The following is a 20684-nucleotide window of genomic DNA, read 5'->3' as shown; positions in this document are numbered from 1 at the left end:
CTGCCAGGATTAGAACCGGCATCCATATGGGATCCTGGTGTGTGCAAGGCGAGGACTTTAGCCACTATGCTATCACGCCGGGCTCACATTCATATATATATAAAGATTTATTTATTTTTAAAGAGTTGCATAGAGAGGGAGAGAGTGAGAAAGAGGGGTCTTCCATCTGTTTAGTCCCCAGATGACTGCAGAGGCAAGCCACTGGCTAGGCTAAAAGTGAGAGCCAGGAGCTTCACTAGAGTCTACAGGTTAGTGGCATGAGCCCAAGGGCTTGGGCCATCTTCTCCTGCTTTCCCCAGCCATTAGCAGGAAGCTGGAATTGCAGTGAAGCGGCTGGGACATGAACTGGCACCCATATGGAATGCCAGCATTACAGAAAGCAGCTTTACTTGGTATATCACAATACTGATCTCTCAAATTGACATCACAATACTTCACATTCATATTTTTAACAAGAACATATCTTTCTTATTTATATTACTTTTTGCCAAAGCCTTATTTAGATACTTTAAAGATTTATGTATTTTTATTTGAAAGGTGGATTTATAGAGGAGAGGCAGAGAGAAATCTTCCATCCTCTGGTTCACACCTCAGATGGCCTCAGCGGCTGGAATTCAGCTTATCTAAAACCAGGATCTCGGAGCTTCTTTCTGGGTCTCCCCGTGGGTGCAGGGCTCAAAGTACTTGTGTCATCTTCTGCTGCTTTCTAAGCATAAACAGGGAGCTGGATCAGAAGTGGAGCAGCTGGCACATAAACTGGTGTCCATGTGGGGTGCTGGCACCACAGTCAGAGAATTAGCCTATTATTCCAGTGTGCCAGCCCCCAGATTTTCTTGTTTTAAATTAGCCAATCACTGGAATAATTTGTTACCTTGAAATACACTAACAAGTGAATTATTCTACTCTTTAAAATATAGCACTTGGGCCCGGCACGATAGTGTAGTGGTTAAAATCCTCGCCTTGCACACGCCGAGATCCCATATGGTCACTGGTTCTAATCCCGGCAGCCCCACTTCCCATCCAGCTCCCTGCTTGTGGCCTGGGAAAGCAGTCGAGACTGGCCCAAAGCCTTGGGACCCTGCACCCATGTGGGAGACCTGGAGGGGCTCCTGGCTCCTGGCTTTGGATTGGCTCAGCACTGGCCATTGCGGTCACTTGGGGAGTGAACCATTAGACAGAAGATCTTCCTCTCTCTCTTTCTCTCTGTATATCCGTCTTTCCAATAAAAAGAAACAAATCTTAAAAAAATAAAACAGCACTCATTTGAAAAAAGAAAAAAGTATTTTTCAGTATTTGCTTTCAGTTAATATTTAAACTATACAGATACATGTTCACCCCTCACAAATGCATAGCAATGTCAGAGAAATATTGGCACCTTTGACAGGACATGTTTTAAGACAGTTCTTTGAGACATAATGAACTTAAAAAAAAAAAACACTGGTTATGACAAACACAGACCTTATTAAAAACAAAAAGTATCTTGGGGTGACTGTGTGACTGTGTATATGCACATGCATAATAATGTGGAAATTTTATAATTTAAAAATACACATTTCAGAACTTTTCCATCTTCAAAAACTAAAATTTAAACAATTGATATTACATCCATTAAAACCATCAGCTTCAGTTTTCTTCCTCTCTGTAGCCCCTGTTAACCACCATTTTAGTTAGCTGTGATTATGGTAATATACATATAAATGACAAAGAGTACTTAGGTGATTATGCTCTTTTCAAAAGATTTATTTATTTGAGAGGCAGAACATGAGAGAATCGTCCACCCAGTGTTTCACTCAAATGGCAAGAATATTCAGTGCTGCACTAACACAAAGTCAGGAAGCAGGAATTCCATCTTGACCTCCTGTATGTGAGCCCACCAACTTTGGTTGTATTCTGCTGCCATATCAGGAGTACTAGTAAAAAATCGAAATTAGCAGTAGAGCAGCCAGGACTTCAACAAGCATATTTTACTAAAACACTTATTTTAAGATTTATTTTGTTTTTATTGCAAAGTTAGATATACTGAGAGGGGGACAGAAAGAGGGATCTTCCCATCTCCAAGCAGCCACAATGGCCGGAGCTGCACTGATCCAAAGCCAGGAGTCAGGAGCCTCTTCCGGGTATCCCACGCAGGTGCAGGGCCCCAAAGCTTTGGGCTGTCCTTGACTGCCTTCCCAGGCCACAAGCAGGAAGCTGGATGGGAATTGGAGCTGCCAGGATAGGAACCAGCACCCATACGGGATCCCAGCACGTACAAGACAAGGACTTTAGCTACTAAGCTACCATGCCAGGCCCTATTATTATTATTATTATTATTATTTTTTAAAGATTTATTTTTGTTATTTTTTCATTGGAAAGGCGGATATACAGAGAGGAGAGACAGAGAGGAAGATCTTCCGTCCGATGATTCACTCCCCAAGTGAGCCGCAACGGGCCGATACTATGCTGATCCGAAGCCAGGAGCCTCTTCCGGGAGCTGAGCCAATCCAAACCTAGGAACCTCTTCTGGTCTCCTACAAAGGTGCAGCACCCAAGAGCAGGGAGCTGGAATGGAATGGGTAGGACTTGAACTGGTGCCCATGTGGACTGCTGGCGCTACAGGTGAAGATTAGTGTGCTACACTCCCACCTCAATGCCAAACCAGCAGTTTTATAAGTGGCTTAGCTGACTGTACCACAGTGCTGGCACCTGTATTTGTTTTTATGAGTGCTTTAGTTCACTGGGCATAATGTCCTCAATCTTTATCCAAACTATGTACTATGTGACAGGATTTTAAAAAAATTATTAATTTTGATGAACTTAAACAGTTTTAATCTGGATTCTTGATCTATGTAATTTAACCAGTTACTCCACAAAGAATTAAAATAATAGAGCTAAAAGTTTTTTTTTAAAAGATTTAATTTATTTTCATTACAAAGTCAGATATACAGAGAGGAGAGACAGAGAGGAAGATCTTCCATTCAATGATTCACTCCCCAAGTGACCACAATGGCCGATGCTGCGCCGATCTGAAGCCAGGAACCAGGAACCTCTTCCAGGTCTCCCACACGGGTGGAGGGTCCCAAAGCATTGGGCCATCCTCAACTGCTTTCCCAGGCCACAAGCAGGGAGCTGGATGGGAAGTGGAGCTTCCAGGATTAGAACTGGTGCCCATATGGGATCTTGGCACGTTCAAGGCGAGGACTTTAGCCACCAGGCCACGCCGCCAGGCCCGAGCTAAAAATTTTAAAAATTTTGTAATAACCTGTCACAGTTTATGGTAGATTTACTTATTTTTACTTGAAAGAACTGGAGAAATAAGAGAAACTTTTCATCTGTAAATTCATTCCCCAAATGGTTGCAGTTATCAGCGATGAACGGATCTGAAGTTAGTAACCAGAAGTTTCGTTTGGCTCTGTCACATGGCTGTAGATACACAAGGCCTTGGCCTGTCTTCTACTACTTTCCCAGGCCATCAGCAAGAAGTTGGATCAGAAATGTAGCTTTTTGGACTTCACTGGTGACCATACGGAAATCTCACACTGGAGGCAGAGGATTAGCCTCTATGCCAGGGTGCCAGCTCCAGGATTTCTGCTCTTTATTTTTTTAAGAATTATTTTTTGGGGGGGTCTTGCGCAGTGGCCTAGGGGCTAAAGTCCTCACCTTGAACATGCCAGGATCCCATATATTATCATACATACACACACACACACATTACACACATACGTATTACACATTTTGTCAATCCATTTATAGAATTGTGGGCTGCGTCTACTTCTTTGTTCAAAATTCTTATGAATTTGGGTATGCAAATATCTCTGATAACCTTTCAGTTCTTTAAAAAAATATCTTTAATGGAACCTGCTTTCAATTGTTACAGTGATATGTAATATCATTTCATATGCTATTGATCATGTTTTACTTTATTTGAAATGCTATCTTCTGATTTCCCTCTTCAAGTATCCTTGTAGCTGGGGCCGGGCCTGACCAAAGTCAGGATCTTGGTACAGAATTTGGGGCTCTCATGTGTAGGTGGCAGGGACACAAGTTACTTGACCAGATGTTTTCCAAGGAGCACGAGGGGGAACGTGGACTTGCAAGAATTCAGATTCTAGGACTGTAACTCAGAATGGTAGGTAGTGTCCCAAGCAGTATCTGAAGTGTACATGCTGATGCTTTATTATGTCCTTTGATGTAGTTTTAAAATTTGATGCAGTTGGGGCAACAGTGGTGTGCCCCTCTGATCATGTGCTGGTGGTGCTCTGCTCCACGTCTGACCCCGCTCCCCGCTCATGGCCTGGGAAAACAGTGAAGAATGGCTCCAGGTCTTTGGGCCCCACACCCACATGCATCCACTTCTGAGACCCAAGAAACTCCTTGCTCTTGCTTTAGATTGGTCAGCTCCAGCTACTGTGGCCATTAAGAGTGAACCACAGGTTAAATATCTGTCTCTCCTTTTCTCTGTAAATCTGCCTTTCAAAAAAAAAAGTTAGAAAAAAATGACATAGTAGCACATGTGCTTAAGGTGGTACTATATCCAAGAAGTCAGTATCATCTCCCATATAATCTAACATTTAAGGGCCTCATACTTGAAGTTTATGTAAGCTATAAAAGAAAGGTCTAACTTGCTCTTTTGCATGCGAATATTCATTATTCCTGATACCACTTGCTGAAGATAAAATAACTTTCTCCACTGAATGCTGTTGACAAGAGTTATTTAAAAGTATTTGACCATATATTCAAGAGTTGCACACCGTAGGGCCAGGCACAATAGCATAGTGGTTAAAGTCATCACCTTGCACATGCCGGGATCCCATATGGATGCCGGTTCTAATCCCGGCAGCTCCACTGCCCATCCAGCTCCCTGCTTGTGGCCTGGGATGGCAGTCGAGACTGTCCCAAAGCCTTGGGACCCTGCACCCGTGTGGGAGACCCAGAAGAAGTTCCTGGCTCCTGGCTTTGGATTGGCTCAGCTGTGGCCATTGCGCTCATTTGGGGAGTGAATCATTGGATGGAAGATCTTCCTCTCTGTCTCTCCTCCTCTCAGTATATCTGACTTTACAATAAATACATAAATCTTAAAAAAAAAGTTGTACACTGTCAATTATGGTCAGTTCCATTGGTCTGCGTGTCCATTTTTATGCCAGAACTGTACTTTTTCTTTAAAGAAAGATTTGTTTGATAGGCAAAGGCATGGCAAAAGACTTGTTTTTAAAATTAATTAATTGATCATATATTATAAATATACCATTATATAACTTTTTGTTATATTTATACAATATGTAATCTATTAATATAAAAGATGACAAACAATATATAATATATAAATATATATTAATTATCTCTAATTCTCATAATGATGCTATAAGGTTGATATTACTTCATTTGTAGGTGTAGACACTGAGTCAAAAAGGTTAATTGCTTTGCTCTGAGTCAATATCTATTTAGCAAAATAATCAGGGTTCATACTGAAATGACTGACATAAAGCCTGTTTTGGTTCATTTCAACAAACCACCTGAGTCAAAGATGAAACAAGCTCAGAGAACTTACTGTTGGTATGTCTTCTGAAATAAATGGCACTATTTCTTTGGTCATACAAATTATTCTTTAAATTTATACTGTTTTGTTAGCTTTGTGCCTTCAAAGGAGACATCCTTTCCAATCTAAAGTCTCCAAAGGATTTTCAGGGTAAAACACATTTCAAGATGTACAGTGACATGGAAGAATGAAAATCTTTTATAACACTGTTTGTTAAACTGACAGCTCTACTTAACAGAAGCCATTAAAATATTTACAAAGTAGCAGCTGCTCTTGTAAAAAACTACAGGTTTTTAGAGGCATAAAAATAAACAACTTGATAAGTACAAGATAAGCCATTTGACGGCTTCTTTGTGTACACTGTGCAACATACAGAAAATTCTGTTATTTACATAGCAATTATAGCATAAAGCCTTTTAAGTTAAAAGAACACAGAACCAGGAAGAACTGAACCTTTACAAGAATTTCTCTTACTATTCTTTGAAACAAATACAGTCTTTTTAGAAATGCTGGGGTTTTGACTTTTTAAAAACAAGCTTTGTTCTTAGAAGTTAGCTGTATGTGAATGAACCTCGATTGAACCTCAGTTGAACTTGGTTGGGTTCTCTCTTGTACTAGAATTTGAGCCAGGACTCTTTTTAAGATCATTAAAGTTGCAGTAAGTAAATAAATAGAACAAACCAAAACATATCAAGAAAAATGTTTTAAGAGTAACTGAACATTTCATTTTGTTATTTTTTAAAAGATGTATCTATTTGTTTGAAAAGCGGAGTTAGAAAGCAGAGAGACAGAGGTCTTCTGCCCTGGTTCATGGCCAGCACATCAGGAGTCTGGAGGGTGAAAGGGCTCCAGGTTCTTGAACCAACTTGTGCTTGCCCAAACACATCAGCAGGGAGTTGGATTTCAAGTAGAGCAACTAGCACTCAAACTTCCATGTGAGATGCTGTGTCACAAGCAGCAGCTCAACCTGCTGCATTCCAGTGCTGGCTCCTGCACTGCTTGTTCTAATGTGACAATTTTTATAAGCTGAGTGCTGTCAAAACCCACTTTTATAAAAAGTAAATGGTTAAAAAATCTTATTAAAGGGCAAATTCTTACAATTAGACAATTCTTATTAGAAGAGAGCAATGATATGTAACTTTTACAAACCAAGACCACAAAGACTGAAGAAGAGATACATGAAGCTTTTAGGAAAATCTTGCCAGTTACATTAAAAATAATGACACTATCCTTCTGTTGTGACAAAATGAGCCTTCTAATTTTATTTAATGTGTTCTTATCACTAGAAAGAGTTGGATTGAAAGATCTGGTAGTGATTTTTTTTTTTAAGATTTTATTTTTATTATTTTTTTATTGGAAAGGCGGATATACAGAGAGGAGAGACAGAGAGGAAGATCTTCTGTCCGATGATTCACTCCCCAAGTCAGCGCAATGGCCGATGCTATGCCGATCCGAAGCCAGGAGCCTCTTTGGGGTCTCCCACGCGGGTGCAGGTTCCCAAAGCCTTGGGCTGTCCTCGACTGCTTTACCGGGCCACAGACAGGGAGCTGGAAGGGAAGCGGGGCTGCTGGGATTAGAACCGGCACCCATATGGGATCCTGGGCGTGCAAGGCGAGGACCGCAACCACTTGCGCCACTGCGTCGGGCCCGTGATTTTTTTTTAAAGTTTGTGATTAAAAGCTTAAAAATAAATATATTTGGGGGGTGGTAATGTGATGACTCAATGAGTAAATCCTCACCTTGCAAGTGCCAGGATCCTATATGCATGCTGGTTTGTATCCCAGCAGCTCTAATTCCCACCCAGCTGCCTGTTTGTGGCCTGGGAGAGCAGTCAAGGACGGCCCAAAGCCTTGGGACCCTGCACCCGCGTGGGAGACCTGGAGGAAGTTCTTGGCTCCTAGTCTGGATGGGCTCAGCTGTGGCAGTTGTGGCCATCTGGTGAGTGAACCAGGATATTGAAGATATTTGTGTCTCTCCTTCTCTCCATAAATCTGATTTGCCTTTCCAGTAAAAACAAATTTTTAAAAAAGATTTATTTATTTATTGGAAGGTCAGATATACAGAGAGGAGGAGAGACAGAGAGGAAGATTTTCTGTCCGAATGATTCACTCCCCAGGTGAGCGCAATGGCCGATGCTATGCCGATCCAGAGCCAGGACCCAGGAACCTCTTCCAGGTCTCCCACACGGGTGCAGGGTCCCAAAGCTTTGGGCCGTCCTCGACTGCTTTCCCAGGCCACGGGCAGGGAGCTGGATGGGCAGTGGAGCTGCCGGGATTAGAACTGGCCCCCATATGGGATCTTAGCGTGTTCAAGGTGAGGACTTTAGCCGCTAGGCCACGCCGCCAGGACCAAAACAGATTTTTTTTTAAACCACGTATCTTTGTTGTATAAATTATAGAATCATTACAACATCTGAGAATGTTTTGATGTCAATCTGCCTATATTCCTTTATTTTTCTTTCCTCCAAATATAGTATTTTACATGTTTTTAAGGGAAGTAATAGTTTCCCATCTCCAGAACTGGAAAAAGAGAAGAGACTAAATGGTAACTGGAGAACAATTCAGATGCAGCAGATAATGACAAAGGTACTTTTGTGGGTGTGATCCTTTTTTTTTTTCTTTCAAAATGTGTTTCTTTTTCCTCCATCTGGGAGAAGAGGGAAGATGAGAGGAAGCCACATCCAGCCTCCCTAGTGCCGCAGTACCCGGGGGATAGGGAACAGTCATCCAATTATGGGTCCCCAATGTGGCACATTCTGCAAGGGTTCTGCCCAGGTGGTTTTGCTAGCTTTGAAATGCTATCAGTCTCACCGATCCAAGGAAGAGGAATACCTTCCAATGTCCTTTGGTTTATTATAGTTGTCCTTAGAGTCTCCATTCACCCAGATGTTTGCTGTCATCATTTTCTGGGGTTGTTGTCCAACCTGTTCTGCCCTCCTTCCTCTGCTATGGTGCCAGATGTCCTCTGCAGACCCCAATGGGCTGCCATACCCTCCATGTGCATCTGGGCTTGCTGTCCACTAGTCTATCTTTTCCACTGAGACCCAGTTCTGACACATTCCATGGTCAGCTCACCAATCCTCGATGTGAGATCCCAGGCCCACATATCAAGTCCTCACAAGTGTGCCCTGGGGTGGTCACTGAGCTTCCCTCCCGACCATTAGTGCCCTGGACCACCCAACCCAAATCCCGCCTGAACCTCCATGCCCAGAGATTACAGACCTGGTACCCACTGTACAGGTGGCCCCAAGGATCCAGGCCCCACCATACTCATGGCTGGGATTTGTGGACCTGGCACCCACTGCACAGGTGGGTCCAGGCCATGGAGCAATTAACTTTTTAAGGCTAATTTTATGAGTTCACATACTGGTCTCAATTACCCCAGGGTATTGGATGTTTTATCAATGAAACTCATATGTACAAAATGCCAGCAAAACAGGAAAAACCGCACATTGACAATGTTACCATATAATTTTATGAACAAAAGTATGTTTTTAGCAGTAGATTTTTCCTTGTGAGCATAGAGATTGGTTGATGTACCTAAGTGGAGGTGGTAGGAGTTGGTGTACCTAAATGGAAATAAAACAGTAATTCATTCTTCAGGTAGATGTAAATACTGAGAGTAAAACATCACTACTATATATTGATATAATAGTTTCACTGTCCATATAGTATGATAGCTATAATTAATTTGCATTGATTGACATTGACTTCCATGTCCATATTTGATAGCTATAATTAGGTATGTTGATTGGTGTGTTGGGTTTCAGTGTTTCTAATTTATGCAAGTACATCATAAGAAACAGATCAATGAACCATTCTCTTCTCTAGAATAACTCAGTGGAAAAAGATCTTGACAGTTCATTCATCAAGAATAATTTTATTTTTCATTGCTTGTCCTAGGTCAGAAAATGCAGTGTACATGAGCAATTACTAAATTTTGGGGGTGACATTGTGCAGTGGGTTAAGTTGCCACTTGTGATACCAGCATCCCAAATGAGTGCCAGTTCTTGTTCTGGCTGCTTCACTTGCAATCTAGCTCCCTGCTAATGTGCCTATGAAAGAAGTCCTTGGGTCCCAGCCACCCACATAGGATACCCAGATGAACCTCTTAGCTTTGGCATTCTCTCTTTCTTTTCCTTCCTCCCTCCCTCTTTGAAGCACCCTCTTCCTGTGTAACTTTGCTTCTCACATGTGTAAGAGTTTGTTGTTTTTTTTTTTAAATTACTAAATCTTAGTGTATTTTCATGGTAACTGGTATTCTTTTGTTGAAATTTAATGGTAGGATAATAGTTACACTTTTTTAATGACAGTTTGAAAAAGTGTGTATAATGTAAAAAATGCATGGATTACAAATTTTAAAACTTTTTTCCTTTATTTTTATTGGAAAGGCAAAATTTAGAGGAGAGAGACAGATAAAGAAAGGTCTTCCTTCTGCTGGTTCACTGCCCAAATGGCTGCAGTGGCAGGAGCTGAGCTGGGTCAGAAGTCAGGAGCCCAAAGCTGCTACTGTTTTTCCCATGTGGATTCAGGGTTCTAAGGTATTGGGCCATCCTCTACTGCTTTCCCAAGCAGGGAACTGGAGTATCTGGGACATAAACCAGCCCACCAGCATGGTGTTCTGGTGCTTATACTGTAGAAGATTAGCCAATTGAGCCATCATGCTGGGTCCACAAACATTTTAAACTCACATTTCATCTTCAATTGATTTCTTTTTTTTCCATAACGATAATGTATTTCTTTGAAAGAAAGAAAGAAAGGAGGCGGTGGGATGGTGGGGAGGGTGGTACAAAGAGGGAGGGAGGGTTAAGAGAAAGAGAGATACAGAGTGTACTTCCATCTACTGGTTCACTCCTCAAATGGCCGCAATCGCCAGGAATAGGTCAAGCTTAAGTCTGGAGCCAGAAACTCCACCTAGTTCTTTCACATGGGTCCAAGTATTTGGGCCACCATCCACTGTCTGGGCACACTAGCAGGAAGCTTGATTGACAGCAGGGCAGCCAAGACTTGAACTGGCATTCCATTATAGGCCGGTGGTATAGCACACAGTGCCACAACACCAGTCCTTAATCCTGTTCTCCATGAACTTTTTGAAACTTTCTCATACATTCATAAAGTTTAAGTCTTGACCAATGACTTAGTGATAGCTATTAAATTGCAAGGAGTTTTAGGTTATCTCTTAGATCAGGAATTCTGATATGGTATCAAGTGAAAAGAAAGTAAGTTAATTGGCAGAGGAACCAAAGGCTATGGATCTTTTTAGTCTGTGTTTTGTATGAACAAATTGAAAGCTATTAAAATGAATGAACAGGAGTGAGTCAGTATAACTACTGATAACCACCTGATTTTTTTCTAGGCTCAGCCATGTGATCCTCTAGAACTCATGAAAATCTCAGCAGATGTTGTGATTGTTGGTTATTTGTTCCTACACTTGTATGAATACTTTTATATTTTGGAGTTCATAAGAATGTGTTGTCACTAAATTTTATTGCAGATGCTGTGGGGTTCACTATCCTGATTGCTATTTCTGTTTTGAGAAGTCTCAGGAAGATTACAGAACTACAGCAATGTTGTATTTTCAGAGTTCTCTGACAGCAGTGATTTTCAAAAATACAGTGAATTAGCCAATCATCTATCCATAATATACTGGTTAAATGAATTACAATACATTCATACAACTGAATAATTTATCTTTATAAAAGGGGGGCAGGATGGCTCAGTCCACATTTTCTGGTTTTGTTAAAAACAGCTAGTGATTAGTTTATTAATATGTGAAAGAAGAAAAGCTAGAAAATATATAGCATGTCAGGATTCCTTTTCTGGTGAGTGGCATTATGCAGAATAGATTAATATTCTGATATTTAAATTTTATAGATTATATATGTATTATCAGAAAGAGTAACACTTAAAATAGTGGTTATATATAAGACACACATTTAAAAATATTTAATGCTTAAAATCTCCTCATAATAGACATTACTTGCCTCTGAAGAGGAACTGCATGACTACAGGCAGAGCTAGGTATAGAACTTTCTCTGGAAAAGTTATAGCTCTTGAATTCTGAACCATTATTCATTGTTAAAATCAGTATTCATTATTAAAAAAGAAATGCAGAATTTAAATGTTACATAACTTAAAAATTTATATGAACTTAATTTTACATAAACTGAACAATAATATAAATGGGTAATTTAGAAATTCATCAAATAATTGCATTTTCTGAAAACCTATCAGCTTAAAAATATTGTAATATTTAAAGTCATACATAAGTACATGTATTTATGGGATACCATGCCATGTTTTAATACATGTATACATTGTATAATGCTCTAATTAAGGTAAGTATGTCTAAATGCTCATCTATTCATATGGATCTAAAATTGCCTCTCAGCTTTCATCTTTAAAAAAAAAATCACAGCACATTATTGTTTCCTATAGTTTTGCTATAATCCAGAACATCAGAGCTTCTTTTTCCTAATTAAAACTTGGTACCACTGGAGGGGAGAGAAGAGGGGAGGGGAGGGAACTCGGGGGAGGGGGAAAACAGGCCCCAATGCCAACTAAAGTATATCAAAGAATAATAACAAAGTATTAAATGGAAAATTCCAGAAACAAGCAGTTAAAAAAAAAAAAACCCTTCTTGGTACTGCAGTTAATCAATGCTTTCTCATTACCCTCCCCTTCCTATTCTCAACAGCCTCTAATAACTGATTCAGCTCTTCATACAGACCTTCCTTATATGCTACAGATGAGTGAGAGAATGTCCTGAGTCTGGCTTATTTTAATTAAGGTAATGATCTTCAGAGATCCATGCTATCAGTGACAGTATTTTCTGTTTTTAGAAACAGCATTCCACTATGTATATGTGCAATATTTTCTTATACATTCATCTGTTGATAGAATACTTGGGTTGTTTCCATTTCCTCGTTATTTTGAATAGCACTGTAATAAACATGGGAGTGCAGATATCTGTTTGGCAGATTGATCTCATTTCCTTTGCAATTGCTGGATCATATGGCAGTTATATTTTTAATTTTTTGAGAAAAGTCCATACCATTTTTCACAATGACTACACTAATTTATATTCCCACATTAAGTGCAGGTTGCATTTTCTCCACATCCTTGCCAGCACTTATCATTTGTCTTTTTTTTTTTTAAGGATTTATTTTTATTATTTTTTTATTGGAAAGGCGGATATACAGAGAGGAGAGACAGAGAGGAAGATCTTCCATCCGATGATTCACTCCTCAAGTGAGCGCAACGGCCGATGCTATGCCAATCTGAAGCCAGGAGCCTCTTCGGGGTCTCCCATGCGGGTGCAGGTTCCCAAAGCTTTGGGCCGTCCTCAACTGCTTTCCCGGGCCACAGGCAGGGAGCTGGATGGGAAGTGGGGCTGCCGGGATTAGAACCGGCACCCATATGGGATCCTGGGCGTGCAAGGCGAGGACCTTAACCACTGCGCCACTGCGCCGGGCCCCATTTGTCTTTTTTTATAACAGCTATTTTAGTTGGAAATAATATCTCACTGCAGTTTTGACTTTTTTGTGTTTCCTTGATGATTAGTGTAATGTCAAGTTTTTTCCCATGATTCTCTTGGCCATTTTTATATCTTCACTTGAATAATGTCTACCTAGATCCAATTTTCATTTAAAAATTAAAATACTTATTATAGGCTGATGGTGTGCTCCAAAAACTTCTGGTTCAACTCCCAAAATAATGGCTAGGACTAGGCCAGGCTCAACTTGGGAACTCTACTGAGGCCTCTATGGTTGGCATGAACCCAACTACTTGAGCTGTCTGTTTCCTCTTAGGGTGTCTGTTAGCAGGAAGCTCAAGTAGCAAGAGTTTTATATCAAATCTCGGTACAATATGGGACATGGGCATGTTATCAATAAGCTAAGTCCTGTGCCTAATGCCCATTAAAATATTGTTCAGGCAGGGAGCGAGAGAGGGAGATGCAGCCAGAAAGACAGATTTAGATTCTGTCCACAGGTCTACTTTCCAAATGTAGAACTTGGCTGAAACCAGGAGCCTGGAATTCCTATAAAATTTCCCATAGGATGACAGGGAATCATGCGCTCCAGTGACTGTCTGCTGCCTTACAAAGAGAGTTAATAGTGGCAAACTGGATCAGAAGCAGAGAAGCTGGGGCTGAACGCAGGCACTCTTTCTTACATGGGATAATGGGTGTCCCAAGCACACCTTAACTACTGTACCAAAAGCCTACCCCTCTAATGACCATTTTAAAATCAGATTATTTTGCTGTTGACCCGAGTTCCTTATAGTCTGTTTATTAATCCTTTGTTAGATGTAGTCAGATGTACAGTTTGCTAATATTTTCTCCCATTCTGTAGATTGTCTTTTGACTGTTTTCTTTGCTGTGCAGCTTTTTAGTTTGATAAAAATGTTACCTGTCTGTCATTTTTATTTCTTGGATTTTGGGGATCCTATCTAAAGAATCTTTGCCTATTTCGGTGCCCTGAAGTACTTCTCCTATGTTCTATTACTGAAATTTCATTTTTTATGTTGAGATCTTTACTTGCCTATAAATTTATTTTTGCAATATGGCAAGAGATGGTCGTGTGTATGAACATCCATTTCTCCCAACACCAATTATCAAGAAGACTGCCCTTTGTCCAGTAAGTATTTTCTAGCACTTTTGTCTCAATCAGCTGGTTTTAGATGCATATTTATTTCTAAGTTGTCTATCTTGTTTCTTTAGTTTATGTGTCTTTTTTGTTTTTAATGCTTTCAAAGTGAGGTAGTATGCATGTGAATTTATTCTTTTTGCACAAGTTTCTTTGGCTATTCCCGGTCTTTTGTGGTTCTATGTGAACTTTAGGACTATTTTTTTTTTCAAGTTTTACTGAGAATATCATTGGTATTTTTGACAAGGACTGCATTCAATCAGTATATCACTTTGGGCAATAAAGACAACCTAAAAATACTGAAGCTTTTAATACATGATTATGGAATTATTTTTTATTTCTTTGTATTACCTTCCATTTCTTTCATCGAAATGTTAGTTTTTGTTGTAAAACTTTCACCTCTTTGGTTATGCTTACTCAGAGGTACTCAATATTTTTGTAGTTAATGGAAAAAGAGACTGTTCTCCTGATTTTCTTTTCATGTAATTCACTATTTTCATACAGTATTGCTGCTGATTTTTATAGTTTGGTTTTGTATTCTGAAACTGCTAATTGTTTTTAATATTTGAATCTTTGGTATTTTATATAACTAGGAGCATGTCATCTACAAACAGCAATAAGCTGACTTTGTCTTTACCAACTTAGATACCCACATCTCCCCAACCCCACAGTGTTTTTATTTTTCTTGGCTTATCTACTTGGTTAGGGCTTCTAGTACTATGCTGAATAAAGTGATAAGAGTGCACATCTTCCCCTGACTCCCCAGATCTGAGGAAAACTTTCAGATTTTTCCCATCTGCATGATGGTATCTGCTTGGCTTGCTATATAGGGTACTATTCTTTCTAGACTGGAGAGAGTTTTATCCCAAATGGATGCTGACTTTTTAAAAAAGGTTTTTATTGTAAATCTACTGAGATAAATAGTTAACACTATGTTGGGATATCTCACTCATGGTCAATAATCTTTTGAATGTGCTGTTGGAGCAATCTAATATTTGTTGAAATTTTAAAAATCTATATTCATCAGACTTTGGTCTGCCATTTTGTGTATGTCCTCATCTACTATTGGTCTCAACGTAATGTCTGTATGTTAAAATAAGGTATAAACATTTCCCTTCAGTTTAAAAAAAATTCAAAAAAATTGGCATTAGTTCTTTGAATGTTTGGTAGAGAGTTCAGCATTGGCATCCAATACTGGAGTGTCAGTTTGAGCCCCAGCTGCTTTGCTTCCACCCAGTTCACTGCTAATGCACCTAGGAAAGCAGTAGAAGGCCAAGGTGATTGGGTCCCTATGGGAGATAACAGGCTCCTGGCTCCTGGCTTTGGCTTGATCCAGCTCCAGGTGTTTCAGCTATCTGGAGAGATCTCTGTGGAAGATCATGGAAGATCTCTATCTCTGTGTGTCATTTTGCCTTTCAACTGAGCAATGTGTTTTAGAAAAATATTTGGTGTATTTCATTAACGAAGCCTCTCTTTGACGCAAGGCTTATTATTACTGATTCTTCATTAGTAGTCTGTCTAGGAATTCTATTTCTTCATGATTCAGTTTTGGTAATGTTTGTGTGTACAGGAATCTGTTAATTTCCTCAGTTATCAAATTTGTTGGCATGCATTTGCTCACAGTGATCTAATGATTTTTGTGTTTCTGTGGGATCAGTACTAATGTGTCCCTTTTCACCTCTGGTTTTGAGACAAAAGCCAGCTTTTCTTAGCCTTACCATCTTTCCCAAGAACCAGCTTTTGCATTATTTCTGCTTTCACATTCAGTATTTCTATTGTTGCTGTTCCTCTAGTTTGGGTTCTTCTGTTTGTTATTGTTCTAGATAGTTGAAGTGCAATGATGGGTTGTCAGATTTTTCTGTTTTATGGATCTAGGCAGTGATTACTATAAAATTCCCTTTGGTGCTGCTTCTACTGTGTCTCACAAGTTTTGACTGTACTGTGTTTTCACTTGATTTAATAATTGTAAAAATTTGTTAATTTCTTCATGGATCCATTGGTTGTTCCTGAAAGCACTATTTAATTTCCCAAGTTTTTCTTGTCATTTATATAGTTAATGTGTTCAGGGAAGATACTTGGTAAAATTTCTCTATAATTTGGTGTTCCATCTTGGAGGATGTGCTATTGATTTCTAAGGTTCAGTGGTCTATAGTTTAATTCTGCTGTTTACTGATTTTTCTCTCTGGAAGATCTGCCAATTACTGAAAGTTGGAATGTTAAAAATTTCAAGTTATACTATATTGCAATATACTTTTCTTTTGCTCTATTTGTATTTGGGTGCTCCAATACAGGATCTCTGTGTGTAGTATTTCTTCTTGCTGAACTGATTTCCTTTGTAATATAAACCTATTGTCTGTTCTCAATTCTTTTGATTTAAATTCTGTTTTGTTTAATGTTAGTATGGGTACTCCCTGGTTTATTTTGAGTTCCACCTTATCCCATCCTTTCACTTGTTACCAAAGCATGTCTTTAAGAAGTGAAATGAGTTTCTTGTTAGCAGAAGATAGTCTATTTAAAAAAATTAATATTTTGTAAAATAAAAAAATAGATTGTCAGTCACTCTTTTAACTGGAGATTTCATTTATGCTTAGGTAAGAACTTAGAATGGCCATTTTTGATATGTTTCCCAGTTCTATCATAATTCCTTTCTTTCTACTTGTTGTAATCATCATTCAGGGTTAAGTGATTTTTTTCCTTTTCTTAGTGGTTACCGTTGGCAAATAAAAATTTTGGTTATAAAAACCTATTCTGAAATCATAGCACATTATCATTGATCGTAAGAGAAAAAAAGGGATAAAAATACCATACATATAATTCATTCCTCCCTACATTTTGAATTTTGATATTTCTACTTTATACCTTTCTATAATGCCTATCTCAAGATGTTAAAGTCATAACTGTTCTTCATCCTAAAGAGATATGATTCACACTTTATCTACAAAAATCAGCGTTTTCAATTTGTACAGCTACTACCAGTAAGCAACCTACTCAGTTGTTTTTCTTGTCTTAAGATTATTTATTTGAAAGGAAGAGTTGCAGAGAAACAGAGATCCATTTTCTATCTACTGGTTTACTCCCCAAATAGCTACAGTGGTCAGGGTTCTGCCAGGCCGAAGTCAGCAACCTGTAACTTCATCCAGGTCTCCCAAGTAGGTGGCTGGAGCTAAAGCACTTGGGTCACATTTCCACTATTTTTCTGGGGGCATTCACAGGGAGTTGAATCAGAAGTGGAGCAGCCAGAACATGAACCTATGTCAATATGGGATGCTGTCAATTGCAGGTGGCAGCTAATACTCTGTGCTATAATGTAGTTTCTATGTTTCGATAATATTCTCACTTAGAATATTACTGTAATTTGAAGAACGCCCTTTAGCATGTGTTGTTGGTTCAGTCAAATGGTGATAAATTCTTTCATCTCCCCCTCCCCATCCCTCCCTCCCACATACCTGAAAGACAGCTTTTTTGGGTATTGTTGGTTTATGTGTTATTTTCCCACTCACTTCAACACTGTAAAATGTCTGCAATGCTCTCTCATGGCCTGTAAGTTTCTTCTGAGAAATCTGTGGAAAGGCATATGGTTTGCTATACTCTTCTGTTGTGTTTTCCCTGTTGCAAGTTTGAGCATTCGCTTTAAACATGAGTTTGGTAATGCTAAGTCTTGGAGTAGACGTTGTTGAGCTAAATTTGACTAGTAACCTCTGATGTCCCTACAGCTGGGTTGCCGTATTTATCTCTGGGCTCAGGATGTTTTAATAATTCTTCTGCCTTTTGGCATCTTTGTCTCTAATCAGCATCAATAACTTGGATGCATCCCTGTAATGCTGTCTCAAAGTGTTAAAAGCTTATTCATCCCTCTTCATTCCTTTTTCTTTTTTCCCTCCTGATGGTGTATACTGTCAGAGTGCTTTTGAGGTCAGTAATTTTTTTTCTTAGCATCATCCTGCTTATTGCTGCATTCTATCATGTTTTAAATTTTGCTTAGTATATGCTTTAGCTAAGGGATTTTATTTTTATACATTACTTAGATACAGAGAACTGATTTCTTTTTGTTTCCTTAAACTTGAATGAGTTTCCCTAAAACAATGATTTTGAATCCTCCATCCAAAACTGTGCTATAGATATTAGTTGCCATACAGTTGGTTTCTGGTGCTTTACTGTTTGGTAAGGTCATGTTTTTCTGATATCTTTTGGTGCTTGTTACAGCATGATGTCATCTTCACAATGAAAGATTAGGTATTTACCCCAGGCTTTGTAATGTTGCTTTAAATGTATGTGTCCTTCAGGAATTCTAAGCAGTTTGTTTATTTTCTGAGCCTGAGAAGGCTTCTGCTATTTCAGCATGAAATGGTGCTCTATATTCAGGTTTGCTATGAGTCTGCTGCAGGCTGTCCTAAAACTACAGTTGGCACATTGTTCAGAATGCACAGATGAAGTGTTCAGGACAACTGGTCCATTCCTACAAGCCTCTGTTTGGGGTTGAGGTGGGTCCAGAAGCCATATCCACAGTTATTGGTCTGTGGTTTGGTATTAAAGGATTTTTCTTGTCTCCTAGGCTTCACCATGGAAGGACCAATTCCTAAGCTCCTATGTCTTCTCGGTCCTTTTCGCCAGTCAAATGGATAATTAATGCTCTCCATGCAGTGCTGTTTGGGATATGGAAAGGAAAGATGTGCAGTCTCATGAACACCAGTACTACAATGCTACATCCAGGATTCCATAGCTACACAAGACCGGGCAGCACAGGAATGTTTCCAAAGCCCATACTGGTGAAGGGAACTTGCAGTTCAGCATGGCTTCAACTAGCTACCTGTGATGTTGGCCAGGATACGAAGCCAACTGACTGCAACCACAGTTCTCCACCTGGCACTTGGTCAGTTCCAGAGGCTCTGACTGCTGTTAAGTCAGTGCTGGGCTGGTAAAACTTTCAATATGCAGCACTGTATTCACTTTCCTGCTCCAATCAGCAGCCACTGCAGGCTTGCTCTGTCTATCCAAGGTTGGTGAAAGGGTGGTAGTTCTGACTGTCTGAGTAGAGAGGATCCAGGGTCTGAGGTTGTTGGTGGGAGTCTGGGGGCAGAGCAGATCTAGTGGAGAGTTTTGAGTTACAGAATAATTCCCTATTCTTCCCAAAAGTGGAAAGTTTCTCTCTGGACCATGCTGTCTGCAGTTGGGACAAAGGTAAAACAGGCATCTCCTTTCTACCTGGTTTCTTCCAAGTGTCTTATGATTATACTAAATCCAAGCACTGTGGTCTCTCACTTGGCTTCATCTCTTGTCAAGATGGTTTGGTGCATCAAAAACTGTCCAAGACTACAGAATCTTAATCAGCTATATTTTATTGTACCTCCACAGATTTCTGAATGCAGAAAACAGTATCAGAAATTTTATAATGAAAAGTAATTTTCTATGATACTGGAAATTAATATTTTCTTATAAGGACAACTGTAAAAATACTGTGGCTAAAGGACAGTGAGTTAGGTTTCCCAACAGAAATATTTTAAATAGCATAACTTACACTTAGTTAATTCTGGCAATTAGTGGACTTTTTAACCTATGAAATATAAATTATTTTGAAAAATCAATACCTGTCAGGGACACACTGTACTTCTGAACTACGGGTGAATAAGAAAGAAGAATCAAAACTATCTGTTAGGAGTCATCACAGTATTGTCAAGCCAAATCCAGCCTGCCACCTGTTTTTCTGTACCATATGAGCTAACCATGGCTTTTATAATTTTATGACTGGAAAAAAAGGAATAGAATATTTGTGTGATGACAATATTATGAAATTTGTGTCTATAATTTTGTTACAACTCAGCCCTAATTTCTCATTTATAAATTGTATGTTGTTACTTTTGAATTATGGGACACAGTAGATTGTGAGACTGTGTGGCTCAGCAGACCTACAGTATTTACTATCCGACTCTTCACTGACAAAATTTGTTGACTTTTGCTTTAGAATGTTTCAATAACCTAGAAAAGCTGGGTCCTTAGCATCACAGGTTTCAAATCTTTTCCCCATTTTTTGGGGGGTGGGGTGGGGAGGATTCTAACAGTGTAATCAAAGAAACAATTCATTCGCTTCTCAATTACTAAAGTTTATTTTCATTCATAACTTAGGTAAAATCTTGAGACCAAGAAATAAAGTCAAGTCTTTTAAATAGCTTTCTTACCTCACAGTTGTCATCTTAGAGTGAAAGGGAAGACTAACATATCATTTTGTGCTAGGCCACATAATTAATGGACCAGTGCACACATTGATGGGTTTAGATGAAAAGTGACTGAAATTTGAACTATTAGCTTTCCCTTTCTTGTTACTTCAAAACTAGTTTGGGCTTTAAACATCAACTTACAGGTGTTTATCTTTTCTTTCTTGTCAGATAAATAGACTTCCTGAGACATGGTTTTGTGGTCCACTTCAAAAAGGAAAATCCAAGAATCCCACAACTGAATCTACAGGTAAAGACTTGACTACCCAGTGTCCTTTTATGAACATACTCGCTAGAAATGAAAAATGAGAAG

At 39.2% G+C, this 20684-nt stretch overlaps 1 protein-coding gene across 2 annotated transcripts in view; it reads right to left on the bottom strand.

The window, feature by feature from the left end:
- Positions 1 to 20684, bottom strand: part of LOC121164934 (WD repeat containing planar cell polarity effector) — a 263430-nt gene that overhangs the window by 12450 nt on the left and 230296 nt on the right. The window lies entirely within an intron of this gene.

The sequence above is a fragment of the Ochotona curzoniae genome, unplaced genomic scaffold (genome assembly GCF_017591425.1).
Source record: "Ochotona curzoniae isolate NIBS_2020 unplaced genomic scaffold, NIBS_Ocur_1.0 contig_883, whole genome shotgun sequence".
NCBI classification, from domain to species: domain Eukaryota; kingdom Metazoa; phylum Chordata; class Mammalia; order Lagomorpha; family Ochotonidae; genus Ochotona; species Ochotona curzoniae.
Note: the sequence above shows the minus strand (reverse complement) of the source record. Positions and strands in the feature narration are given on the sequence as shown.